Source organism: Myotis myotis, unplaced genomic scaffold (assembly GCF_014108235.1).
Source record: "Myotis myotis isolate mMyoMyo1 unplaced genomic scaffold, mMyoMyo1.p scaffold_m19_p_3, whole genome shotgun sequence".
NCBI classification, from domain to species: Eukaryota; Metazoa; Chordata; class Mammalia; order Chiroptera; family Vespertilionidae; genus Myotis; species Myotis myotis.
Window position 1 is genome coordinate 198,632,985 of NW_023416335.1, and position 21,530 is coordinate 198,654,514.

The 21,530-nt window shown below is 40.0% G+C and overlaps 1 pseudogene; it reads right to left on the reverse strand.

Moving 5' to 3' along the window:
• Positions 1-17,949: 17,949 nt before the first annotated feature.
• On the reverse strand, positions 17,950-21,337 carry LOC118650746 (annotated as a pseudogene).
• Positions 21,338-21,530: the final 193 nt, after the last annotated feature.

The window sequence follows — 21,530 nt, forward strand, 5'->3', positions numbered from 1 at the left end:
TTTTATTATTGTTGTTGTTATTTTCATAACAATACCATGATATTGGTATGGCAGAAATTATTTCCCACCTTTGCAGAAGAGGTTACTGTGGTTCAGAGAGAGAGAATTATTTGCTACCAAAAAGCATCAGACAAAAGTCCATTTGTACTAAATGGATGCTTTTTCCTTTAGTTCAACCTGACTCTGAGAAAAAGTTACATAAACAACATTTTGAGTTTCCTTCCCAACTTGAGGGTTAGGAGGTGACTCTAAAAGATCAGGAAGTTGAAAACAATATTTCACTGAAATGTGAAACATCCCAAGAAACATTTGTTAGTTACTGGACTCCACCCAGAAACCAAAAATTCAAGGGTCTTTCCAAAGTAACTGAAATATCAACCTAAATTGATGTCTATTATTATTATTTTTTATTGTCTAAAATTTTACATATGTCTCCTTTTTCCCCAATTGACACCCTCCCCTCCCCCAGCCATTTCCACCCCAGGCAAGCCCCCACTGCCCCAGCGTCTGTGTCCATTGGTTATGCTAATATGCATGCATGCAAGTCCTTTGGTTGCTCTCTAACTCCCTCCCCTACCATTTGTCTCTAGAGATGTCTATTATTGATGAGAAGTGACCTGAACTTGTGTCCCCTAAAATATCACTGAGTTTGATAAAATATAATGGAATTAAGTTTGCAAAGGTATCTTAAATAGGACACAAAAACCACTAAACACAAAAGGAAAAAAGTAATAGATTATGTTAAAATTGAGAACTTTGTTTATCAATAGACGTGATTATGAATGAAAAAGCTCCCATAAAGTTGAAGAAGATATTTGCAATCATTACATTAGGCAAATTACTCATATCCAGAATATATAAAGAAGTTCTACAAATCAATAAGAAAAAGACACTCAATAAAACAATATCCAGAAGACCTGCTCAAAAAAGATATCCAAATAGCTAACAAGCACATGAAAAAGTGTCCATCTTCATTAAGTCATCAGGGAATTGCAAATAAAAACCATAATGTGATATACTACTTATGGCTAAAATGAAGAAGATGAAAAACACCAAGACTTCGCAAAGATGAATCCTGAAGCAACCTAAATCCACATAGACCACTTGTGAGTGTGTAAACTGGTACAACCTCTTAAAAAACTGTTTGGTACTAAAGCTGAATGCAAGCAACCCTCAGACCCAGCAATTCTACTCCTATGTGTATACCCAACAGAAATGCATGCATGTATTCACCAAAACACAAGCACTAGCATGTTCATAGCAGCACTCTACATACTAGCCCCAAAATGGAAATGTCCCAAACACCCATCAATAGCAGAATGGATAAATAAATTGTGATATAGTCACGCAATGAAATTCTATGCAGGAATATGAATGAATAATTTATAACTATGACAGCAATATGGATGAATCTTAGAAACATAATGTTGGGCAGAGAAGCCAAACACAAAAGAGAGCATATGGTATTGTTCCCTTTATGTCAAGTATTAAAATAGGCAAAACTAATCAATGTTGTTAGAAGTCAGGGCAGTGGTTCTCCTTGATGGGAGAGGGGAGTAGGAATAATGACTGAAAAGGAACATACCACAGGGCTTCTGTGGTTTGGTAATATTTTTGATCTGGGTGCTGGTTATAATTTTCACTCCATTTATGAAAATTCATGTATGTACTGTTATAATATGTGCAGATTATAATGTATGTTATAGTTTTAACAAAAATGTTTTTTAATAGCTAGGATTATAAATAGATCTAATCCATATTTACCAGAATTTCTCTTGGAGAGAAGTTCGTATGTGGTTGGAAGCAGTATTTTCATGAGCTGCTTGTTACAACAGTATGGTAGAGAGCTGCTGTTTTGCCTGCGCTTATACCTCTTGTTCTTTTGGAAACAAATTCCAATTTTCCTTTGGATAATTATCTATTACATGATGAGGCTTTCAGATACAATGTCCTCCCCCATCCCCACTTCCCTACTACAGGGGTTTGCCTGCAACTCAAGCCAACCACTCAGAGAACCTTATCCATCTAAACATAGTTATTTGTCCTAATATTGGCATATATCCCCAAAAGGGTCAATCAGAATCCTTTTTAGTAGATCTGAGGTCGAGGGTGCTTGGTAAACCCTCAGATTCTCAAATACGTCAGCCAATAAACCCCATTTTCATGTAAGTTCGTTAAAGTGGGTTTCTGTTGCTTGCAGTCCAAAGAGTTCTGACCTTAGTGGTAAGGTCTCTGAAAGTATGTTCAGGTAATATAGCTGGTTTCCAAGTTACCTTGTAAGGAGGTGGTTCTATTTAACATGGGAACTTTAATTAGGTGTTATATGCAACCTTCCCAGCTCAGTACTTGTAGTAATTGATTGCTGTATAACAAATTACCACAAACTTAGTGGCTTAAAACAGCACATGATTATTACCTCTCAGTTTCTGTGGGCCAGGAATCAGGCATGGCTTAGCTCGGTCCTCTGCTTCATGGTCTCCTACAAGGTTGTAATCAAGTGTCAGCCAGGGTTGGAGGTCTCATCTGAAGGCTTGACTGGGGAATTGAACACAAATTTAAATAATATCAGTTTGAAGGGAACCAAATTATTAGCCTGCCTGGGCCATATGTTTGGGCCTGATATATATTCACAGCTAGTATAAGTATTTATGGAGTCCAGAAAGTCAAGGAGCTTGGAAATGATGCACAGCAAATTAAATTAAATCTCTAAACCAAAGTGTAAAAACACTCTATAGTAAAATTCCTCTGTACTCCTCAAACCTTGAGAAATAAAAGGAGTATCATGAACTTTATGGAAGTTTTGCTATGAAAATACCGACAGTCAGGCATTTTATTTTTTTTCCATCAAGCACTTTAAATTGCCTTTATATTAGTCATCTCTTTGGATTCTTCTATAAGTTCTTAGACATGCATCAGAAGAGGCAATATAAATTGGTGAAGATCACAGATATATCCCCCACTTAAAACTTGGAAAAAAGTGTTATATATATATAATATATATATATTATATATATATATATCACACAAATAATTATTATATTTATAATTTTTATATTTTATATAACATAAGTATCTAGTATTTTATATATTATGTGTACCATATAAAATATAATATAGATAGGTAGGTAGGTAGAGATATATGATACATAGATAGATAAATCACATTATTTCCCTTTGGTTGATGAATTCTATCTTTATTTCCACCTTACTTATGGTTCAAATTTCATATTTTTGAGGTTATAGGAAGAAATGGAGAAAGAAAACTTCTGTATGTACACTTGCGTGATTTAGAACAAGGGGATTTGTGCCAGTCCACCACAGAGATAAGAAAATAAAAACCTGTTGATTCATAGCCAATACAGCATGTCTAGCCAGCTCAATGCTGGCACACATTCTCAAACTCACAGTTTCAAGCTTATGAATAAGAAATGTTCCAAACTCTCATTTGTAAGCATGCATTAAATAGTGACTACTAGTATTATCAAAGATACACATGAACCCTGATAAATATAAAACTATTCTGAAGATATAATATAGTTAGTAGCAGTTTTTCCTGCCACAGAAAAAGCACATGTGTGTTCCAGATCTGAGTCAACAGCCTAGAGATCTTGGCACTAGGTTCTATATCAGCTATTTTCAACCGGTGTGCTGTAAGAATATTTAAAGCATGCATTACCTGACTATTTAATCAGGGACACTGACTTCTTTTCCCTTATATTGTCAAATTTAAAAAAGATGACAAGAGCCAACACAGCAATAGCCACCCAGTGTGAATGAATCCAAATTATACCTTTTTTTCTTTGTCAGATCAGCAACAAATGTATTTCTTGGAGTGCTGCAGAATTTTAGTGATTAGTTTATATATGCCACAAGATAAAAAAAAAAAAGGTTAAAAATTGCTGTTCTATATGCTGGTACTCATTGGAAATGTGATTTATCTGAAGTCCTGGTGCATTTGTGGAAGCTTGTGTTTTGAGTCCTATCTCCCTTCCACCAGCTGAACACCTAATATGACCAGAAGCTGAGCAATAGTGGTGGCTGGAAGAGAGGGGGACGAACAAAGCACCCCAGAAATCCAGAGTCTCCATTCCCATCATAGTCTAAGTGAATGCTACCCACACAGTTAGAAATATATGAAAAGTGAAAGTGCTGTCACTTTATTATAGAGACCTGTATTGAATATTTTGCCTGCCCAGCACTTCTTCCTCACTCTTTTAGTAACTACACACAGCTCAGGTGAGCTGACCACAATACACCAGGGGTGCACAGATGAATCACTCGGGCCTAATAAATCAGAGTCACAGTGATTGGTTTATGGGTGAGTATGTGGGCACACGGCCCAGTTTGAGTCAAAGAGTCAACCAAGGAACTTATCCCAAAACAATTACAAAAGAGGCATTCTGGACTTATCAGGGGGATCGTTTTGTAAGATATATAAATGTCTAACCACTGCCCTAACTGGTTTGGCTCAGTGGATAGAGCGTCAGCCTGCGGACTCAAGGGTCCCAGGTTTGATTCCGGTCAAGGGCATGTACCTTGGTTGCGGGCACATCCCCAGTAGGGGGTGTGCAAGAGGCAGCTGATCGATGTTTCTCTCTCATTGATGTTTCTAACTCTCTAACCCTCTCCCTTCCTCTGTAAAAAAAATCAATAAAATATATTTAAAAAAATAAAAATAAGCATATATAGGGACATATACATATTTTTAAAAATGTCTAACCACTATGCTATACACCTGAAACTCATATATTATTGACTATCAACTGTAATTGAAACAAATTAAAATTAAAATAGCATAACACCATCTATGATATGCTTAAAACCTATTAAAATTTATACTGTACATACATGTTTGTATATGTGTGTGTGCACCCACCCATATATGTATATCAAATCTTCGAATTCTAAAAAAAAAAGAAAGAAAGAAAGAAAAAGGCATTCACTTTGGGGCTTGTAAAATGTAGAGCCAACCTGAGAATTAAACTCTCCTGGGACAGGGTTGAAGCAGCATTTGAGTAGCAAATCCCAATGTTGTACTGAAAGTATTGCTAGTAATCAATGACTGTCCGTGGTGCTTAAATTTTGTCCTCGCTTGGGGTAGTTTCTGGTGTCCTTTGGATTCCCAAAAGGGCTGAGGAATGCCTTTACCTCACCAACTGTTAAGGAGCTTGACCTTACTTTCCTGGATTTAATCTCTATTTGCCGAAGTCCTCTTTAGTCGTTTTTCCAGATGCCCAGTATGATTTTAAACTTTAGAATACCTGATAACCTGCTTGATATGCCTGTGTTCAGGAAATGTGTATAAAGACCAAACTTAAGATGGCAAAATACCATTATTTAAGAAAGAATTTTCCAACAGAGATCCCCCAAATAAAATGGATGTCTAGTGAAGTCCCATGTCACTGGAGGTGTCTGTACTAGTAAGATTCCACAAGGCTAAGTAAATTGCCCAAGATCACATAGCTGGTAAGGGACAAAGCCAAATAACCAAATCTGTCTGTTTCCAACAGCCATGCTCCTCAAATCATGCCAAGCTACATTTTTTTTCCTAGTATCCCTATACAGATGGATTGGCAATGGCGTTTTGGCTTTCCTCTACCTTTCACTCTCCTTCAATAATCAAAGGTGTGTATTTTCAAGAAGGGTACCAAGTATGTGACCACAGAGCAATATGGACTAAATTACACAAAGAAGGACTGATCTAGAATCATGCCTAAGTCAAAACATAATATCACAGTATGTTTCTTCATTGGTAAAATGAAGGGTGTCCTAAAGAATCAGGCTCCATTTTTTGATGTTTGACTTCTGACAGCTTTTAAGCCTCACCCCTTCCTCTTGCCCCTTCTTCCCCACATCTGGATAACTAACCAGAAAGTCTGGGTGCTCCCTCCATTTCTGCTGATGAGTTCAAACCATCTGTGGGAATCCTCACCCTAGTCTCAGTCTCTCTCTCTCTCTCTCTCTCTCTCTCTCTCTCTCTCTCTCTCACACACACACACACACACACACACACACACACTCCAAACCAGTATCATTTCCTTGCCCTGTCTCAAGTCATTTTCTCCCATCTGCTTGGGAGCCACCAGCTCTCCCCAGAAAGCCTCATTACGTGAGTAATAAGCCTTTTTATACCCTCTTGGTATGTTTGTGGCATCGTCAGCCATGACATGCCAACCAAATTTTGGATGGGGGTCCTTCCTGTTTCTAAGGAGTGGTCACAACAATGGAAATAATATTATCTTCAAGGATTATTGGAAGAATGAGAGATAATGCAATAAAGTACAGTGCTTTACAATCACGTAGTGTGCTCACAAGCCTGTGATAAAGTGGAAATGAGTTAATAATTATAGAGCCACTTAGAGCAGTATCTAACAAATATTAAGTGCTTTTCTTTTTATTTATTAAATTTACGAGGGTGATGACATTGGTCAACATGAACATATAGATTTTAGGTATGGGTTTCTGTTATAAGATCTATATATTGCAATGTGTTTAAGTGCTTTGTAAGTATTTGAAGCCTCAGAAGAAGCCTTAATAGAAACGCAGCATGGCAATTTTGGCATATTTACAATATATACTCTCTCTCATGCAAGTTTAATATGCATTTAATGCAACTCCCCTATAAGCATGTGGTTGCACTAATCTGTGATCCTTCATCAAGTGAATGTCTGCAGCCCTTGATTTGAAGTGCCTGTGACCTGCAGGGAGAGGTGAGAGACCTGAGTTGCCTCAAGGAGAACTACCAAGGCCTATCTGAAGAATAGACTGACAGCTACAAACAACTTGGAAGGCCTCTAGGAAGAATAGAGCTTAAGGGCAAAATCATCATCAAGATCTTGAGCTGATGTTTGGAAGTCAATCTAACCATTCCCAACCTTAACCCCATAGGATGGTAAATGCCTCTATGAAAGATTTCCTCCGAAAACAGTAAGCAATATTAGGACTATGATGGGCCAATGGTCCCTTATTCCCATTGACTTTGATAGTACACCTATTTCCTTTTTAGAGGTAGAAAGAGGACATTGTGTTTTTAACTGGAAAATCTCTACCAGACACATTAAATTGAAATCTCTAAAGTGCATGGAAGACGATGTCTTCCAATTTTATGACTGGTATTTCTAACCAAAAACTTGGGTATGCAGCAAACGTCAAAATCATGAGAAGTTTCTCCTCTGATAAAATGGTTTGCAATGCGTGGGTGATGTATATTATGAAAGGTAATTTTAGGTGATGGCATTCAAATATATTAAATTATATGGAGGAAAAGTTATTCCTCTTAATATTTTATTGTTTCTGATTGCACCCTCAGTAAATTCTTAGTTGCTGTTGGCCTTCTAGTAGCCCGATAAACAGGGAGAATGCCTTCAACAGTATGGTGATAGCAGAAGAAAAGGGGTGTGGGGAATGGTGGAAAAGGGCAAAGGGGGGATAAATAAGGATGGAAAGAGACTCGACTTTGGGTGGTGAGTCCACAATGCAGTGCCGGGGTCCAACCCCAGCGGGTCCAGGGGTCCCCAAAGGCGTAGACGGAGTCGGCGAAGAAGGAAGGACACGGAGACAGTGTTCAGTTGATCAGCAGCCTAGCCAGGATCTCCAGCCAGGATCTCCAGCCAAGTTCTGGTCTGGATCTCCAGAGAGGTTCTGCTTCAGGATCTCCAGCCAGGTTCTGTGTCCAGTTGTCTTGCTAGGTTCTCCAGCCAGGTTCTCCAGGTTCTCCAGCCAGGTTCTGTAGCCATGTTCCATCGCTAGGTTTTCCAGTCAGGTTCTGTCCAGGTTCTCCAGCCAGGTTCAGTCTCTAGGTTCTTCAGCCAGGTTCTCTCGCTAGGTTCTGTCTCTAGGTTCTGTGGCCAGTTTCTGTCCAGGATCTTCTGCCATGTTCTCTCCAGTGAAGTTCTTCTGTCTCTAGGTTCTGTGTCTAGGTTCTGTCTTCTAAGTTCTGTCTGTAGGTTCTGTGTGTAGGTTCTGTCTTCTAAGTTCTGTCTTCTAAGTTCTGTGTTCTAAGTTCTGTGTCTTGCTGTCTTGTTGCATCTGTATTTATACCAGTTGATTCCAATCCTATCAATCTCTATTCCAAAGGTTAGGGCGTTTCTTATCTCCATTCCAGGGAGTAAAGATTATGTAGCTTAAGTGTGATTGTTCGTAGTTAAAATGATTAATTACCCGCCTAGCACTAGTTAAGAGGTTTTATTCCCTCCCTAACTTCAGGGGAAAATCCCTACCTGGGGATTCAACCTTTCTTGGAGAGGTGACCTTGGTTAAAACACAGCGCCAAGAAGGTGAGCAAACATACTAAGAACCGTATGCCATATATGCCAGGTCCCTTGAAACAGCAAGGATGGACCGGCTCCCGGCAATGCAGTGTACAGATGATGTTTCATTGAGTTGTAGACTTGAAGCCTGTATGGTTTTATTAACCGATGTCACCCCAATAAATTCAATTTTCTGAAAAAGTTAAAAGGAATATCAGGAAAGAAGTTTAGTTGGAATTTTTTCTAATATTTTCTTCGTTTTCATTATATTTACTTTTATAGGTACATTCAATGGTTAGCAAATGGTGCCTGTCTCCAATTTGATGGTATGATAGAAAGACCCTTTTCCCCCCAAAAAATTAATTTTAAGAAAGTGATTTGATTAAAAAATCAGTTCAATACTAGTACAGGTAACAGAAAGATCTTCAAATACTGGGACGGTAGTTCAGAATGATGAAGCTTTGGGAATCACTGACCTAATGTATATTTAAATTACAGGCACAAACAATTCCCAGAAGATGATATCTCTGATTAGTTCATCTCAATTCTAAATCCTGACCTGAAACACCTAAGCAGTGTAGGGAGGGTGAAACCTGAGATGCCAATATGCTCCTGCCTGTACCCTACTTTCTCTCTCCCACCTTATTCAACTTTCCAATATGCATGTGTCATCTTCAACTGCTCTTCAATGCCAGAGTGTCACCATGAGAAGAGAGGAGAGTCCAGTTTTATGGGTAAGAATAAGCTCAATCTAATCATTTTAATTCAAAAGTTATTTTCATCAAACCCACAGAAGTATCTAATCAACACTGCTGAAAACATCTTCAACTTCAAAGGACGATAACAAAGTAGTTAGTTTTGTGGTTATCATATGATAGTAAGTATAAAATAAATTATTTGGCACAAAAATTATGGGATGGTCTTCAACTGAAATCAAGGTAAATGCACTTTTTTTACTTTTATTTTATTGTTTAGAGTATTACAAATAGTAGTACATATGTCTCCTTTTTTGCACTTTTAAATGACAATGAGCTTTAGCAAAAAAAAAATAGATGATAGATAGATAGATGATTGATAGATAGATAGATAGATAGATAGATAGATAGATAGATAGATAGATGATAGACAGGTATACACATAACACATATATGTTCAAATCATTCAACATATGGAGCACTTACTATAGACAAGACAGTGTGCTACTTGCTGTAGTGGATGCATAGATGAGTAAAGACACGGCCTTGTTTACTTTAGCTTCCCCAAAAGATGACATATATAAACTTCCTGGCCCAGAGCAAGTGCTGAATAAATGTTAGTTCTCTTACCTCACTTTCTCCCTTCCATATTCTCATTCTTAATACAGAGCAAAAGAGCCTCGCGAATCCCTTTTAAGTGAAAGGAAGAGGAATGCACTGCAGGAGCCCCTTGGCCCTAATAATGCAGGTCATTTTACAACAGGCACAAAAGGTTTAACTGGAATGGAGTCAGAATTTGCAGAGCAAATAGCTTTGTAGCCTCATTATCCTGGCCTCAGACTAGCTGCAGGAAAGCTTTTGGAAAGCAGGACAGAGGCTACTCTATGGGAGGCTAACAGGGCAAGTGCCAGGAACTGTGTGTCCTGGCACCAGGCTCCACCCTGCTATCACCATCCACTGCCAGCCCTGGCAGCTCTGACCACTGCAGGTTTGACACTGATGCATGTTTGGGAAGAGCTGATTTGGGGGAATTCCAACACACTCCCCACATTATTGAGGAAGTGACAGAATTCTTTACAGGTGAGCCACGGAGCATGTTCACACTCCCAAGAATCCTGTTTGATAAAGGGAACTCCACAACCCCAACCACAAAGGTCCTTGAGAAGACATGAATAATCAGTTTTTCTTTTTTAGGAAAATGGGAAATGGGCGCTTTTTAGTTGCCCGGAGCCTAGCACAGTGCCTGACTTATCTAGGCATCCAGGATATCATGTGTTGTTTGAATAAACAATAAACTAAAAGTGTCACTTAGGAAATTGCCAGTTCTGTGTGACCTGTTAGGAGTCTAACAGAGTGATAATGATAATAGCTAAAACTTACATAGTTTCTATTATATGGTAGGCACTGTTCTAAGTGCCTAAAGTTATTACATATTTTACTCTTGCAACAACCCCATGAAATAGCTACGATTATTAACAGGAACAATTATTTTATACCCACTGTACAAAAGGGAAAATAGAGACTTGTACAGTCTAAGGCACTTGCCCAAGACTGTCCAGCAACATGAAGCTGAATGCAAGCCCAGGATGTCTGGCTCTGGAGTCAGTGCTCCTAACCACTGTACTGTACTGCCCCACAGAAAAATGGAAGCAAGTTTCCACTCATGCTGTGTCCTTCTTATGAGGAGATACTTGAACATATGTATAGCCATGTGTGTTTTAGTAAACACACACCTACATCCCGTGGAGGAAGTACAATCTGAAACTCTGGACTCTTTTCTATCTAGTTAGTGCCAGGGAACTTAAAAATATACAGTCCCTTTCAACTGAATTAGGAAGAAAAACCTCACAGCTCAGACTGAACAATAGCTTGTAAACACCTTCACATAACAACCCATAATGAAAATGTATGAACCAGACTTTGGCTTGAGGTCTTACTATGAAGCACAATCATGTATTTAACATACAGAAGACCCCAGACTGTCTTCCTGAGTACAATTATTAACTCTGAACAGGACAGAGCTAATGCAGAGCCATGGAGAAAGAAGCTCAGTCTAGTACTATTTCTTGAAGCTCCTACCTGGATCCAAGAGGGAAAAAATACAAACACGTGATTTCTTGATGTGTAGGTTTTCTCACATATTCACAAGTTAATAATTTAGTTAATTTGTAAACAAAATATGATATGAAGAAAAAATTGTTATTTAAAAGGTAACTGAAGTGCTTATAAAATATTAATTCAAAATACACTACAGAAGATGTCATTTGGTAATGGGACACAAGTTTAAAATTGCAGGTAAATGTAGTTTTTGTGAATGTGGTAAAAATCTCATTCCTTCTATATTCCTTTCTCAGTTACTGGCTTCATTTGGAAGCCCAGGTGATGAAACTAGAGTAGTGTCTGCCTGTCTCTCTCTCTCTCTCTCTCTCTCTCTCTCTCTCTCTCTCTCTCTCCATTTTCCAAATCATATTTTGGTACAGGCCAGAGTTTTAAAAGAGAAATTGATAGGCACCCTACCCATTGAAGAGACAGCTTAATACATAAAATAAGACTCAGAGATGCCCCAACAAATAAGTGATGAGTCCATGTGCAAGCCCTGGTGTGTTGACCCCAAAGCCCATGGATTTTTCACACTGCTGTTGTAAGGAATGAGGGCAGGATAAAAAAACTAATATATGGAAATTTTTCTAAGTGCCCGTCCAGTGTTAGACATCTTACATGGTTCACAAGATCTAATTCTCCCAACAACTCTACAAAGGAAATGTAAACTCAAGAGCAATCCTCAAACCATTCCACCAAAATGCCCTTAGCATGCAAGGGAGGGCCAGCTCTCCTCCCTGTGTGATCCAGAGGTGTAGCTGTGAACAGATGCTACAAACAAGAAATATTTGTGTGGTCTCATGTTTCTTCTGTAATTTCATAAAAAATTTGGGCTTCAATTCCATACAATGTTTAATATTTGTTTTAATTTTAAAAAGTGATGTTCTTTCCCCATTAAATCTTCAAGTGAAATTAACATTCCAGAAGGGTAGTCTTTGTTTGTGTTGTGGATTCCTTCATTGTGCTTCTGATGCATCACCAAGTATTAGGAGTCATTGGCAGTACGTTTATAAATGAACCTATCCAATGTCAGCAAATAGCAGGATGTAATTTGCATGGGAAGAGAAACCTTGCCTGTCTTGTTTACCACACTATCCCTAGCACATAAACCTAGGATAGGCGCTCAATACTTGTGGAATGATGAAGCAATCCCTGGAGCGTAGGCTTTTTATAGTTGGATCAAGCCCTAGCTGGTTTGGCTCAGTGGATAGAGGGTTGGCTTGCAGACTGAAGGATCCCAGGTTTGATTCCGGTCAAGGGCACATATCCAGGTTGGGGGTTCTATCCCTAGTAGGGGTTGTGCAGTAGGCAGCCAATCAATGATTCTCTCTCATCATTGATGTTTCTATCTCTCTCTCCCTCTCCCTTCCTTTCTGAAATCAATAAAAATATTAAATTAAAAAAATAGTTGGATCACTCTCTTGTTGTCTCCATTTGAAAAATTGATAAACAATCTGTATAACTGTATTAGCTCTATGGTTGTGTAAAGATAAGTCAAGATTAGTCTAAAGCTTGCCCAAATTAGGGATTTAGCCCCTCTCTTATCAAGACTTTATTTTTATTCTTGTTTTCTTTCAAAGAAAAGGATATTGAAGAAACGAGAAATAGCAGATGGACCACTAGGCACCACCCTTCCTTGGTTCCCTATGACATGTTTCACTAAGTACTATACAAACATTAGCTGTTCTGCTTCCATCTCTCAGCCAGGCATGAGATTTCTCAACCATCCACACAGTAGCCTTGTTGTCTGTCTGAGTCAATCCAGTTATTTTTCTCTAACAAGATGGATCATCAAGAATAGAGCTATTTTGCCCCCTTTTATTATCTCCTCTAGGGAAGAAGTTATGGGCCTATAACAATATCTGTTATGATCTGAATGTGTGTGTCCCATTCCAAAATTCACATGGGGAAGCTGCCAATGTGATGTTATGAGGAGTTGGGTCTTTAGAAGTAATTAGACTTAGATGAGGTCATGAGGGTGAAGCCCTCACATGGGGTTAATGTCCTTATAAGAAGAGGAATAGAACAGAGCGAGCTCTGTCCACACATAAGGACACACAGCTGGACGGCAACATCAGCAAACCAGGACTGGAGTTCTCACCAGGAACTAAATAGACTGGCATCCTCATCTTGGACTTCCATCCTCCAGAACTGCGAGAAAATAAGTGTCTGTTGTTCAAGCTACTCAGTCTGTAGTATCTACAATAATAAAAGCATAATATGCTAATTAGACCAGACAGCCGAACTACCCTCCAGACGAAGCTGGGGCGAATTTCGTGCATCAGGCCTCTAGTTTTGTTATACAGCCCAAACTAAGACAATATCCAACCACAAATCTCTTTTTAGCTTGTTTTGAATACAAAGGGATAATTTTCTATTTTTACATACAACTGTGAAAAGAAAACAATATGGTTTCTAACAAAGGGACTTCAAGAGGGAGGTGTGTAGATGTTACTTGTTTCCTTTCCTTAAAGCAAACAAGTGGCCTTTTTCTGGGAAAAGGGCACCGAAATTCGGGTATAATTTACTTAATAACAATAGGCAATTGTCATAGTATGTTAATCTCAATTGCTTCTCATGACAAGGAAAAATTGTTACCAGGCCTTGTCATGAAAGATTTTCCCAAGGGTTTCCTATAATAATGATCTATTGTTTTTTTAAAAGCAGGTTATAAAATAATATGCATTCTATAACTATAGTTTAGTAAGTATTTATAGGCATAAAGATGTTCTGGAAGGATACACTTAAGGATGTTGACAGGAATTACAACTATATATTGAAATTATGAATAATTTTTTTTCTTTTTGCTTATCTAAATATTTTAATTCTTGTGCTACAAAAAGGTATGCTTTTGTAATAAGAATTTTGTAATAAAATGATTCCACTACTAAAATAATACAAGATTCAGAAAAGCTGCATACACAGTTTCTGAGAATACCAAACTTGCACTTAGAGTTTTTGCTTTCAGAAAGGAGTAAGAAAATTAACTATTAAGTATTTGCTATGTTTCAGCAATCCTGCAAGGTTACTGATACTGTTTCCATCTTACAGATACGGAAACTTGAGGTTCAAGGGGGTTCCATGAATAATGTAAATCATAGACCCAGTACAAGACAGAGCCATGATTAAACCAGATTCATCTGACCCACAAGGCCGCCCTCTCAACTTGACTGGACAGTTTATAGAAAGTGCAGAGACCTGGTTTTACTCATCACCACTCATGGCGCCTGTATACAATAAATAAGCTGTAAATAATGGCTGCACCTCAGTTGCATCTGAGCCAAATTCCTTTCTTATAGCTCAGGGAAGGAGCACCAGGTCAGGCGCACTCACCGAGTCAAGACAATGTCTCTGATTCTTGCTACAACTTCAGTGCAAAGCGCTGAGTCTTTTAAGACTCACTGTGGCTTACATTCTTTCTGCTTGAGGCAAAAGCCCATTATTAGGGTGACTTAGAGCTTCTTGATAATTCTGAAATACACATGCTCTTAAGGGAAGCATCTCTACACCATGGTCCACTGACAACTGGCCTCTTATCTTAACAACTGGCACAACATCACAACGTTGCCTCACTTGTCTTTTGTTTCCTTGTCCTGTCGACTGCTTTGTTAAGTATTAATATAACTTTGATTCCCATCACACCAAGGAGCGTTGGGCAAGTTATTTATGATCTCTCCCTGCTGTCACATCATTTCTGTGAAGAACTTAATTGCCAAACTTTGTTTTCCCATGATTAAAATGGACACCGTAGGACACTGCGTGCTGTTATCTCATGGAGTCAGTTTGGCAAAGTGGCAAGTGAAGAATTATTGGCAAGGAGTCAGTGTTATAGGTGGAAGAGAACCAAACTCTGACCAAAACATGAATGAGTGCTGACATTTAGGGAGTGAGCAAAATTATGTGGGATGTGTGGTGATGGAGGGAAAGTACCTGTATGACAACAAGGACTATTTATGGAGCTCTTAGAATGGACAAGACGTTGGGCTAAATGCTTTACACATGTTATGTGATTCATTCCCACAAGCAGGAGCCGATCCAAGTTGTATGAGGCTGGGAAGACTACACTTTGGGATGGAGTCTCTTAATTACAAAATTAAAAATACATGTCTAAGCAACGCCCCCCCCCCCCCCCGCAATGATGGTATCCTGATGCCTAAAGTCCTTAGCTTCATGGTAAACCCATAAACCCTCTCAAGTATGTATTATCCAGTCCACATATAAGAAAGTTCAACTAGGTTAAGAAACTTGCTCGGTCACAGAGCTACCAAGAGGCAGAGCAAGGATTCTAATCGAGCTCCCAAAATCCTTTAAAAAATTCCCAAAGCCCCCAAATAGGCAATTCACGAGGACCAACTCCCTTGAAAGAGCAGTGTGACATCTTGATGTGGCTCTGAGAGTTTCCTGGCAGGGCCCAGCCCCTGTCAGAACCTGCAGGGCGTGGGCATGTGGAGTCTTGCCAGGACCTCTGCAGGAATGTGCACCTTTCAGATTCACAGACTCTGTAAGAAAAGCCCCCGTTGAGGGAGAGAGAAAGACAGGTTTTGATGACTTTGCTCTTTGCAGCTACAAACCAAAAAGTAGGGAAGAAAAAAATTTATTTTTAAGATACACATATTTAATTTTGCCCAGCCCTGGATAAGGAAATATCACTGTTCAAAGCTGAATGCAGTGATGTGCTGGTAACTAGCATGCAGGGCAGAGGGAGGCCTGTTTTGTAGCATTTGCCAATTTCTATGCTGTCAATTTCCCATATTGATAAGATGTGTGTTTCAAATGACCAGTGATTGTCTGGCTTGCAAATGTCCTGAACACTGAGCAAGCAAGCTCTTACAAGCAGGACCAGCTGCTCCAGCACACCATTCGCTGCATGTTGGACTTGGCCCTGGTGGTCATGACCTCAAGATCTTGATGAAGATCGTTCTTAAAACTCAGCGGCAAATATTCTTGGCCCTGAAATCTTGTTGCACTGTGGAAAAAGGACTTGAGATGAATTATAAAGTCTCAGGAATGTTAGGGAAATGAGTTAGGCGTTCTGCGTGGCCCACCTTGACCCATTATAAAATCTTTTCGCAACATGTACTCAATTACTGATGCAGACATGAACCCTCAGTCCCCTTCTTTTCCTAGTCGCCGTACCTATGACTCCCTCCCCACCCACCCCTGCCTCAAGCCTCTGCCATCTGCACCCCTCACCCTCTAAGTAACTACAACAGCCAATAGCACATGTCAAACCTCCTCATTTTACAGATAGGCAACTGAGGCCCAAGGAAAGAAAAATTACAAAGGCCCTATAAAATTTTAAATACTAACAGTGGACTAAAACTTAAGTCTTCTGACTGTCTATAATCCTTTCTAACACCTTGCTGTTGAAGCAATTAAGCCGTACAGTAAACATTTCGTGATGATATCCTTGAACACTACCATATCTTCCAGATTTTGTAACAACATCAGGAAAGTGATAATTTGGCTGCTTGGGGCCCTGACTCATTTCCTCTGCCTTGTTCAGTTTTCCGAAGCTATAAACATTCAGCCCTGTACAGCTAAGCTCAGGGCTGCCCAACTCAAAGACTGGCTAGATTCCCCACAGAAAACAGAGCCTCAGATAGCAGCTCACAGAGAGGTAGTTTATTTTGGGAACTAGCCTGGGAAAGCAAGGAAAAGCAACACAGGTGTGTTATCAAACTGAGCTATTGGGACTTTCCCCACTGGGACCCCAGGAGGAGTCTCATAGAATGTCTTTCAGAATTAGGGGATTCCTGCAATGTGGTACTTTCAGTGTGAAAACCAGGAAAGTCCTGGGAAAACTAGGACAAGTTGGTCACCCAATCAGAGTCATCTGCCCAACAGCCAGGAGAGAGAAATGTTTACGCACCAGCTCCCATCTTTCAGTGGCTGAGTTGCCCCAGGAGACGCCAATTCTCGCACACTTGCATGTTTGCATGTGTGAGACTCAAAGCACATTTCTTCATGTGTCCAAAGAAGTGGCATGAGAGTAGCCCCCCGAGTAGAACGAGATGCAGGGCACCTGAAGAGAGGGACTGGTGGCTGGTACTGCAGTGGTGGCGTAAAGCTGGGGACAGGATGTGCACAAGAGGCATCCCAGGCAGGGCATGAAGGGTGTACAAACAGCCTTGGTCCCTGAGCTGGTAGGAGTTCATTATCAAGTGACCCTCTGGGACCTGGGATATGGTGACTACTAAAGCTGCCTTGCAGTTCACCAGGCTGCCCTTTCATGAATCTACCCTTGACAAGATGTTGTCCCTTATATGGTTTTCCTTCCTTCCTCCGTCACTTCCTTCCCCGCCCCCCCTTCAATATTTAGTGAGTGCCTATACTATCTAGGGACTATACTATGTACTTGAGATATAAAAATAACTAAACACAATCCTTGTCCTCAAGAGGATGTAGATGAGGGACCAATCATAAAACAGTTATAATACAATATAACTCTGGCAGGGAAATGGACAGAAGGGAAAAGGGAGAAGAAAGACCTCACATAGGAAGTAACTTCTTTAAAAAAAGGAGAGAGAGAGCTATTTTTTTTTTTGATTTTTTGTTCCACTTATTTATGCATCCATTGGTTGATTTCTGTATGTGCCCTGACCGGGGATCAAACCCACAACCTTGGTGTATCCAGACAATGCTCTAACCAACTACCTGGCCAGGGACCTAAGAAGTAACATTTTAGCTGAGTCTCTAAGGAGGAGGATGATAATAATAACAACAGCAACAGAGAACTTCGATGGGATGCTGACCGTGTAGCAGGCACTGTTTTTAAGTCTTTATAGCACTAACACATTTAATCCTTACAATATCCCTGTGAAGGGGGTGCTATTGTTATCCTTGATTTAGAAATGACAAAGCTGAACTATTGAAAATGGGTTTTGGTGAATTACTATCAGTCTTCAAAAAGCTGCCACTTGCCTCATGGAGTCACTCAGTTCAGTGGAGGCATTGCATATTTCCTTCCTCATGACAAAAAGCTCAAAGCTTTTTTTTTTTTCCTCCCTCTTTAGGGCGGTTCCATTTTACGAAAGGGTTCATTATCTGTAGGTGATCATAGATGAATGTAGGATTGATGCATGCCACTTCCAGGAACTCCTCAACAAGCTCAGAAAGGATCCTAGCTGTGGTCCGAGGTGGAGGGCATTCAACAGCTTTCACCACATAGATATCATCAGGAATTTTGCAAATTTCTTCAGTTTCAAAGAGGATAATTTCTGGCAGCTTCACCCCCAAGGCTTCCTCAAGCTCTTCTACCATGCTGCTTTTTTCTGGAAGGGTGGGGTGAAGTCAACAACATAGGCTTGGCCCTCCAGGCCATCTGGATGGTGGGTAACCTTGTAACCATCTGTAATGTGCTTTACCATCCCCGAAATCATCTTCTCCATGATTTTCTTGAGGTCATGATAATCTGCAGAGGCCTTGGAGAACTCACAGGTAGTGAACTCAGGATTGTGAGTCAAATCAGTTCCTTCATTCTGGAACTGGTGTCCAATTTTATAAACCCGGTCAGTGCCACCAACCATCAGCATCTTGTGGCAGAGTTCTGGTGCAATTCTCATACATAAGTTCAGGTCCAGCTCATTGTGGATGGTGCTAAAAGGCTTGGTCACAGCTCCCCCTGGGATGATGTTCATCATGAGGGTTTCAACCTCTAGGAATCTCAACTCATCCAAGAAACTTCTTATATATGTGATGATCTTAGTGGATGATACATTTTTGCCTCACGTCATTCAGGATCAATTTCAAGTATCTTTGATGATACCGTGTTTCCTTGTCTTTAAGGCCAAAGTGAAAATGAGGCAACATATGTAAGCAAGGATACAGCACTGTGATTTCCTAGGAATCAGAGCTCACCTTTCTTGGTTTACCCAGAATTCCCCTGAACTTCAATTATGTCTCCCCGAAGCAGTTTGATGATTCTTCTGATTTATAATTCTTGGAATTGGCCATGACTTGCAACTTGATCCCCTCTTCTCAAAGGTCTTAGAAGATGAGCTTCCCCTTGGAAGCTCTTTTGGCCCATGGATCCTATCTAGAAAAAGAACTGCCACCTTTATGGTAATATCACTCAGGTGGTTCCCAGGCTACAGGTGACTGTATTCTTGGATGAAGTGAATGACTGAGACACCTCTATGGAACTTGTGTGAGTATGGGTCTTTCTCATTGGCCTTCAGCTGATGGACTGCTTGGCTGCAGATCTTGTAGTATTCGTTTGGGTTTAGGCTCTCCTTTTTGGCACCCACATCCTTGTCAGTGGTATGGTTGGTGGCAGCCCTGGCTTAGTTGTTTCTCCCTGAGCTCCTTCTGCTTGGATGCCTCCTCTGCTACTTTCTTCTCAACTTTCAGACATCTCTTTAGCTTGTTTTTGCACACTTTCAGCTCACCGCATTCCCCTCAGGTCCCTGCACCAAAGCCATCTTTCTGGAGGCTCGAACTGAAAGGAATATGGGCTGTTCCTGTGACTTGCTTTGCCCAATAGCATACAGTAAAAGTGGTGGTGTGACTTGTGACAGTTCTGAGCCTAAGCCTTTCACTCTTCCAGGCTCTCCCTTGCTATGAGAAAAACCCAGGCTTGCCTTTGGGATGATGAGAGACCACATATAACAGACATGTAGCCAAGTCATTCAAGTTAAGGCCATGTTAGATCAGCCAGTCCCCAACCAGTGGTCAGCAGACCACAGATGCTTGAATAAGCCCAATCAAGATAAGCCAAGGCCCTTTGGGGTTCTTCCAGTTGTAAAATGTAGTCATTCATGCGTTTGCATCTGATTCATTACAGGATTTGGCCATCAAAAAATACAAATTAATTTTAAAATTGGACTCCCCATTTATTACACCATGCCACCACTCCCAGATATCTGAAGCAACACTGTTTAGGTAACAACAATATCTTTGTTGTTATTTTTCTTTCCTAACAGTTGGGTAGATAAATGTTTGTGAAGTAGGTGAAAAATAAATTTCTAACTTCAACAACTTAATAGCTAAGTGCTTATGCACTGAAATGAAAACAAGAGAAAATAAATAGCATTTGGGCTCTCACTTTGGCATTTATGACTTGCTAGGTGGGCAAAATGAGCACATCCTGAGTAAAAGAGAGCTAAAAGTGACTAATAAAAAAGAAGAAAGATCAGCCAAGGCTAACCCGGAAGAGCAGAATCACCAAAATGAGCACATCCTGAGTAAAAGAGAGTTAAGAGTGACTAATTAAAAAAGAAGAAAGATCAGCCAAGGCTAACCCAGAAGAGCAGAATCAACCACAGACTTGGACACCACTGTGGCTTTTTTCCATGCAGCTTTACTGTGGCATTAGATAATGGATGCAGTTTAGCTTTCAGGCATAGCAGGTTTTAGACCTGTATTAAGCAGAACAATTTATTAATCAGGGAAATTGATCTAGGTTGCAAGCAACAGAAATCTGACTTAGATTTGCTTAAACACAAAAGGGAATTTTTTGGCTTATGTTATTGCAAAGTCCAAGGGTAGACACAGCTAGATCTAGATGCCCCAAATTTGTCATTAGGAACCTAATTCTCTCCATCACTTGGTTCTACTCTTGCCTGTCTTTGAGTCATTCTCATGCAAATACTCTCATGGGGCAAGATGGCCACCAATAGCCACCAGCTTATACTCCATTGTATTAGTTATTAAGTGGAAGAGAATGTCTGTTTTTCAATAGTTCTAGTAAAAGTCGTAGGGACAACTTTCATTAGACTGACCAGGATCACACACCTGTCCTTGACCAACCATTTGGTTTTTTTTCAGGGAGATACATGGGACCTGGGCCAGGATCATGCATGCAACCCTGGAGATAGGGGATGGGTGGGTTAGTACTGAAACCACATCGACTAAGACTAAATAAGGAGGGGATTTCCTAAAGGAAAATCGAAATACTGCAACTGAAAGAATGGGGAATAGATGTCTTCTATACTCCTCAGCATTACTAATGAAATTTTTTTTAAAAAAGAGAGTGATGACTGAGCATTGTTTTTCTGCAGAAGTCAGTTCACTCCTACCTGTAAACACTTTCCAACATTGATGCCAAAGTAGCTATTGTTATGCACAAGGCTTCTTCCACCCTGCCCAGGTGAATAGTCTAAAAATAAAATTTTGATCACATCACTCTATCACATAAGTAGATAATAAGATCTAGTGGCCATACACGTGACAGGGCTTATGACAGTCTAAGAGCAATAAGGTGTCTGAACTTAATCTCAAAGACTCTTTGAAGTGTGCTTATGAGCTACCTGAATCATAAAATTGTTTCCATGTCCTAACTGGAGGTAGCATAGTGCGGTGGCTATGAGCACAGATTCTGGATACAGACTGCCTATGTCTGGGTTCCAGCTCTGACTACTTTCTGAGACTATGTGACTTTGAGCAAGTTAATTAGTCTCTCTGTGCCTCAGTTTTCCCATCAGGAAATGGGGATCATAGAATTTACTTTATCAGACGAGTAAATGAGTCATTATATGCAAAGCAC